The sequence below is a fragment of the Triticum dicoccoides genome, chromosome 2A (assembly GCF_002162155.2).
Source record: "Triticum dicoccoides isolate Atlit2015 ecotype Zavitan chromosome 2A, WEW_v2.0, whole genome shotgun sequence".
Classification (NCBI taxonomy): domain Eukaryota; kingdom Viridiplantae; phylum Streptophyta; class Magnoliopsida; order Poales; family Poaceae; genus Triticum; species Triticum dicoccoides.
In genome coordinates this window covers 369,533,440-369,540,675 of record NC_041382.1, presented here as the reverse complement: position 1 = coordinate 369,540,675, position 7,236 = coordinate 369,533,440, and positions in this window count along the sequence as shown.

Sequence of the window (7,236 nt, the reverse complement as noted above, 5' to 3'; positions counted from 1 at the left end):
TCAATACCTCATATATATTTGCAATATTCAGATTGCTTTATCATATTCTTGCTCGTTCTTCGATTGCTTGCAGGAATAGACCTTCGTGGTCAGGCTGACCGTGCTTCCGGCATCGTCAGTAACCTCAGGAGATTGGTTTAGCGATTGCTAAGGCGCAACGTCGTGCATGTTTGTAGTCGGATCGTCAAAGTCGTCTCCACCAAATCGATAGTTATTATTTCATCGAAAGATCGGGACCCTCGCCTCTATCAGGGATTGAGCATCAAATTGACTTAATTCCCGATGCATCATTACCCAACTGTGCACCATACCATACCAATCCAGAAGAGACGAAGGAGATTATGCGTCAAGTACATGAGTTGCTCGACAAAGGTTATATACGCGAATCCCTTAGTCCTTGTGCTGTTCCTATCATTTTAGCATCGAAAAAGGATGGTATGTCGCGTATGTGCGTTGATTGTAGAGGCATTAATAATATTACTATTCGTTATCGTCATCCTATTCCTAGGCTAGATGACATGCTTGATGAATTGAGTGGCTCTACAATATTCTCCAAAGTTGATTTGCGTAGTGGATACCATCAAATTCGTATGAAATTGAGAGATGAATGGAAAACGACATGTAAAACTAAGTTTGGATTATACGAGTGGTTAGTCATGCCTTTTGGGTTAACTAATGCACCTAGTACTTTCATGAGATTAATGAACGAAGTTTTACGTGCTTTCATTGGACGATTTGTGCTAGTTTACTTTGATGACATATTGATTTATAGCAAATCTTTGGAACATTTACGTGCTGTTTTTATTGCTCTACGTGATGCACGTTTGTTTCGTAACCTTGGGAAGTGCACCTTCTGCATCGACCGAGTATCTTTTCTTGGCTATGTTGTTACTCCACGGGTAATTGAAGTTGATAAAGCCAAGATTGAAGCTATTGAGAGTTGGCGGCAGCCCAAAACGGTCACACAAGTGAGGAGTTTTCTTGAACTCGCTGGATTCTATAGGCGTTTTGTGAGATATTTCAGCACCATTGCTACACCTCTCAATGAGCTTACAAAGAAGGATGTGCCTTTTGTTTGGGGTACCGCACAGGAAGAAGCTTTCATGGTATTGAAAGATAAGTAGACACATGCTCCTTTACTCCAACTTCCTGATTTTAATAAGACTTTTGAGCTTGAATGTGATGCTTTTGGAATTGGATTAGGTGGTGTGTTATTACAAGATGGCAAACCTGTTGCATACTTTTCTGAAAAATTGAGTGGGCCTAGTCTGAATTATTCTACTTATGGTAAAGAATTATATGCTCTTGTTCAGACTTTAGAGACATGGCAACATTATTTATGGCCCAAAGAATTTGTTATACATTCTGATCATGAATCCTTGAAACATATTAAAAGTCAAGCTAAACTGAATTGTAGACATGCTAAATGGGTTGAATTCATTGATACTTTCCCTTATGTCATTAAACACAAGAAGGGTAAAGAAAATGTTATTGCTGATGCATTGTCTCAATGCTATACTATGCTTTCACAACTTGACTTCAAAGTATTTGGTTTGGAGACCATAAAAGATCAATATGTGCATGATCCTGATTTTATAGATGTAATGCAGAATTGTAAAGAAGGAAGAACGTGGAACAAGTTCGCCGTTAATGATGGATTTGTGTTCCGTGCTAACGAGCTATGCATTCCAGCTAGCTCCTTTCGTATTTTGTTGTTGCACGAGGCGCATGGAGGAGGATTAATGGGACACTTTGGCATGAAGATAACGGAGGACGTACTTGCTACACATTTGTTTTGGCCAAAGATGAGACGGGATGTTGAGCTTTTTGTTGCTCGCTGCACTACATGTCAAAAAGCTAAGTCACGACTCAATCCTCATGGTTTATATATGCCTTTGCCTGTACCTAGTGTTCCTTGGGAGGATATATCTGTGGACTTTGTTTTAGGTTTACCTCGAACAAAGAAGGGGAGGGATAGCATATTTGTTGTCGTGGATAGATTCTCGAAAATGGCACACTTTATACCATGTCATAAAAAGCGATGATGCTGTTAATGTTGCTGATTTGTTCTTTCATGAAATTATTCTCTTGCATGGTGTGCCAAATACTATTGTTTCAGATCGTGATACTAAATTTCTTAGGCACTTTTGGAGATGTTTATGGGCTAAGTTGGGGACTAAACTATTTTTTAGTACTACTTGTCACCCCCAAACCGATGGACAAACTGAAGTAGTCAATAGAACATTGTCTACTATGCTTAGGGCTATTTCGAAGTATAATAAGAAAATGTGGGAAGAATACTTGCCTCATATTGAATTTGCTTATAATCGTTCATTGCATTCTACTACTAAGATGTGCCCTTTTGAAATTGTGTATGGTTTCCTACCTCATGCACCTATTGATTTGTTGCCTCTTCCATCTTCGGAGAAGGTTATTTTTGATGCTAAAGAGCGTGTCGAATTGATTTTAAAAATGCACGAGTTAACTACGGAAAACATTGAGCGTATGAATGCTAAATATAAACTTGCTGGAGATAAGGGTAGAAAACTTGCTGTGTTTGCACCTGGAGATCTTGTTTGGTTACATTTGCGTAAGGATAGATTTCCTAATTTGCACAAATCAAAGTTAATGCCACGTGCTGATGGTCCTTTTAAGGTGTTAGAGAAAATAAATGATAATGCATATAAACTTGAGCTGCCTGCAGATTTTGGGGTTAGTCCCACTTTTAACATTGCAGATTTGAAGCCTTATTTGGGTGAGGAAGATGAGCTTTCGTTGAGGAAGACTTCATTTCAAGAAGGGGAGGATGATGAGGACATCAATACCATTGTTATACCCACAACCCCTGCTGCTATACATACTGGACCAATTACTAGAGCTCGCGCACGCCAATTGAATTTTCAGGTACTTTCATTTCTTGGTAACGATTCTAATGTTCATGAGAATATGATGCTGCCTCAATTGGATACATTTGTTTTGCTTACAAATGAAGGGCCTAGCTTGGACAAGAAATATGAACCTTGGAGCAAGTTCAAGCATGGAGATGATGGCATGCGCAAGGGGAACAAGAACGAAGTTACAAGTGATGATTCCAGGACTTTGAAGCCACCATAATGAGTGCATGAAGCCTTGGATGAAATATACAAGATGCCACTTCATAAATTTCGTCCAGAGGCTATTCTAGGTGCTGCGTCACCTTATTTTTGGGCCAGGCCCATGTAATTTCGAAATACTTGATTATAGGCAGTTGTTAGAGTCCGTATATGTGGGGAAACAAGAGTTAGGGTTGGTTTCGGACCCCTCCTCCAAGGGCCATGAAATTCTCCCCTCTCTCCTCCATATATACAGCCCTTAGGGCATCGTTTAGACTTTGGGTTTTGTTTAGATTAAATTTCGACATAGCTGCAACTTCGCGTACTTCATTTGTGCTCAACGACCAGACAAAGGCGTCATAGAACCCCACCTTTGACCAATAAAGCTTTCCTCTTATATATGTAATATCCAGATTGCAATCTTAGTTTCTTGCTTGTTATTCGTTTGCCTGCAGGAAACAGACCTTCGTGGTCAGGTTGATCGTGCTCCGGCGTGGTCAATAACCTCTCAGAGTTGGTTTAGCGATTGCTAAGGCATGACGTCCACGCACGTTCGTAGTCGGATCGTCAAAGTCGACTTCCTCCGAAATGATAGCCACCATCTCATCGAAAGACGGGACACCTTTGCCTCTATCATACCTCTGCTTTCTTCAAGAATGCTTGGTGGCAGTATTGGAATTACCTGAAGAAAACATACTTCACTAGCAAAGAAACTCATCAAATTCCCTTATGTTCTCCTTAGAAACATTTACTGGACGATGACTGGGAACACCTTGTTCTGTACTGGTCCTAAAGCAAGAATGTGGTAAGGTCTATGAGCTCATTTTATATTTTTAAGTACTATATGCTTGCGTCTTACTATACTCTATTCATGTAGAACAAGTGCTTAAACCTGAAGAACAACTATTCTCATTTAAGATTCCATTGCTATTGTGCATACTGCTTTGCTCTTGTATCACTGTATTTACTCATACAAACTTATTTTTAAATTGAAGGATCCAATCGAAACTCCAATGGCACAACAGGTATGTTTACACATGTTTCTTTAACAAGTTTGCTCTTATAAATAGCTCTACTAATTTCAATTTCAATTGTGTATACAGTTGACTTCTCATATCATGCACATTACTAGCATCACAACACAGACAATACTGTTGTTGTACATGTAGACCCGTGGTACCCATCTAAAATCTTGTTGTACCATGTAGTTTCCCACACTTTGTATTCTTTCAGTGCTGCTTTTTCTTGAACTGATATGATTTGAACCGTTTCTCTATTTTGATTTGGCAAGACAATGCAGTGACCATAGGACATAAATATATTTTTGTTTGATGCTTTTATAATGTACTACTTGGCAATAGAAGACTTGGTAGTTTAATCTTGTCCACCTTACTAATGAACTGGTTCACCGAAATGAGTTTCATATACTAGTACATGCTAAACCTATTATGTGTCTGCTTGTTTCTTCTTTTAGAATGCTGACACAATATTGGGGAAGAGTGCCTTATTAAGCAATGGTAAATGAAGTAATGCAGATAAGGTTCAGGATAGTGAGACATCCTTGTTGGTCTCCAACAAAGCTGATAAAACAGCTAAGGAAAACTATCTTGAAGACAGTGAGACAACCCCAAAGTCCTGTCTTGGTTTAGTGTGCGAGTTACTCGCCACTATCGCTGGCACAAGCTATTCAAACTCACTGTCTGAATCAGTTCATGATGAGGACATCAATACCATTGTTACACCCACAACCCCTGCTACTATACATACTGGACCAATCACTAGAGCTTGTGCACACCAATTAAATTGCTAGGTACTTTTATTTCTTTGTTATGATTCTAATGTTTATGAGAATATGATGCTGCCTAAATTGGATACATTTGTTTTGCTTACAAATGAAGGGCCTAGCTTGGAGAAGGATGAACATTGGAGCAAGAACAAGCATGGAGATGATGGCGTGTGCAAGGGAAGCAAGAACCGAGTTTCAAGTGATGATTTCATGACTTTGAAGCCATCGTAATGAGTGCATGAAGTCTTGGACGAAATATACAAGATGCCACTTCACAAATTTCATCCAGAGGCTATTATAGGTGTTGCGTCACCGTATTATTGGGCCATGCCCATGTAATTTCGAAATACATAAGTATAGGCTGTTTTTACATCTGTATGTGTGGGGAAACAAGAGATAGGGTTGGTTTCGGACCCCTCCTGATGGGGAGCATCCCAAGATCATCCCCATGGACCTACCTACGTCTCCCACGACACCACTTGGACCAATGACAAGGGCACGAGCAAAGGCTATCGAAGATAAGGTGAACTCACTCCTCTCCAAACTACCACTTTCTATACATGAGACATGTCTACTACCTCAAGCGGAAACACTATGCGTGATCATGTACTTGGAGGAGAGCCACAGAGCAGCTACACCCATTGGACAAGGCGACGAGGACACCAAGCACCAAGGTCATGAAGAAGGAAGGCCAACAAAGCTACAGTTACCGGACGACCGGTTGGGACCGGACGTCCGGAGCCTGAAGCCCCAGCCGAAAGCTACAGCGAGCGGACGTCCGACCAAGACCGGACGACCGGAAACACCTTCCAGCGAGCGGACGATCGGGCAGGACCGGACATCCGGCACCACCGCACCCGAGCCAAAATTAGCGGAAGTCCTTAGTGACCGGACGTCCGGCACCTCCATCACAGAACGGAAATAGCGGAAGTCCGGCGACCACCGGACGTCCAGACGCCCACGAGCCACTGGACGACCGGTCCCCAGCGGACGTCCGGTACCTGTCTGTGCACAGGAATCGGGCCCGAGGCCCATGTATCCCCTCACTTCGTCTCCTTTTGCACTAATAGACTTCCTCCTCCTCCTAGTTAAGGTCAGCAAAGTGGTAGCTCATTTGGAGATAGAGCTTTGCTCATCCACATCGGATCTACTCCTTGAGAGAGACCGCATCCCCTCATCGGAGAAGATCCCTTTGGATTCAGGACCTCCTCGCGGAGAAGACCCCCATCAAGACCTCCTTTGGAGAAGAACCGGTTACCGTGTATCGTCCCTTGTTGATCATGGATCTTGTATCTCCTTTTGTGTTCATGGATCTAGCACATGTGTGATCATACTTGTTGGTTTGAGTGATTCTCTTGTGTTTCCCATCGTGTTTCCCCTCGTGTTCTTCGTGTTCTTCACGGGATCTGCTCCTTTCGTGAAAGATCGGCCACCTAGGGTTCCACCCTACATCACCTCCTCCAAGGGACACGAAATCCCCCCTCTTCCTCCATATATACAACCCTTAGGGCGTCGTTTACACTTTGGGTTTTGTTTAGATTAGAAGTTTGCCATAGTCGCAACTTTGCGTACTTCATTTGTGTTCAATGACTGTTCGCACACGAACACGTCGCCGTGTACCTCCAACGCTGAGGGTGATGCACCGCAGCTCACGTCGAAGGAGACCCGTCCGGAAGCACGGTACACAAGCAATCCGACGGGTGCTTTTGAGGACCCGAAACCCCACACACCTGGGAGGGACCCCGTCAGGGCTTGCGGCGGCTATGGGCTGCCCTAGGTCGACCTGATCGCCCCTAGGGCCTCGAGGTTCGCCACCCTGCTAACGAAGAACGAACGAAGAACGAGGAAGAAGAAGAACAAGGGAGAGAGATAAAGGTAAAGGTAAAAAGATGATATATTGATAGATCGATTGTGTGTTGTTCAATCGGCCGTCACCCCTTACATATATATGAGGCGGCTGGACTTCCCGTACAAGAAAAGGACTCAAATCACGTCCAAATCATCAAAAGTTACCCTAACTCGGACTGCGAGGGCCGGAACTTCCGGGCTGAAATTATATCAAGTAGCCCTCTTGCACTGAATCTGCAGGCCGCATACTACTTCGGATGACGATGGTCCCAAAAGCAAAGTTGTAGATCTTGCAATGGAGAAAAACTCTTCAGTTGATCACTTTTTCATCTGAGGTAATCTTGATATCGAAATCGGCTCCGCAAATCTGCAAACAATGTTAAAATTTCAGTCTTCGGGGTGCACCGCGTGCAAACTTTTGGTTTAGCCCAGAACCTCCCCGGAAGTTTTGCCTGGAACTTCCGGGGCAAACTTATGCAGCACACCGTTTTGGCTCTAACTTTTGCATAC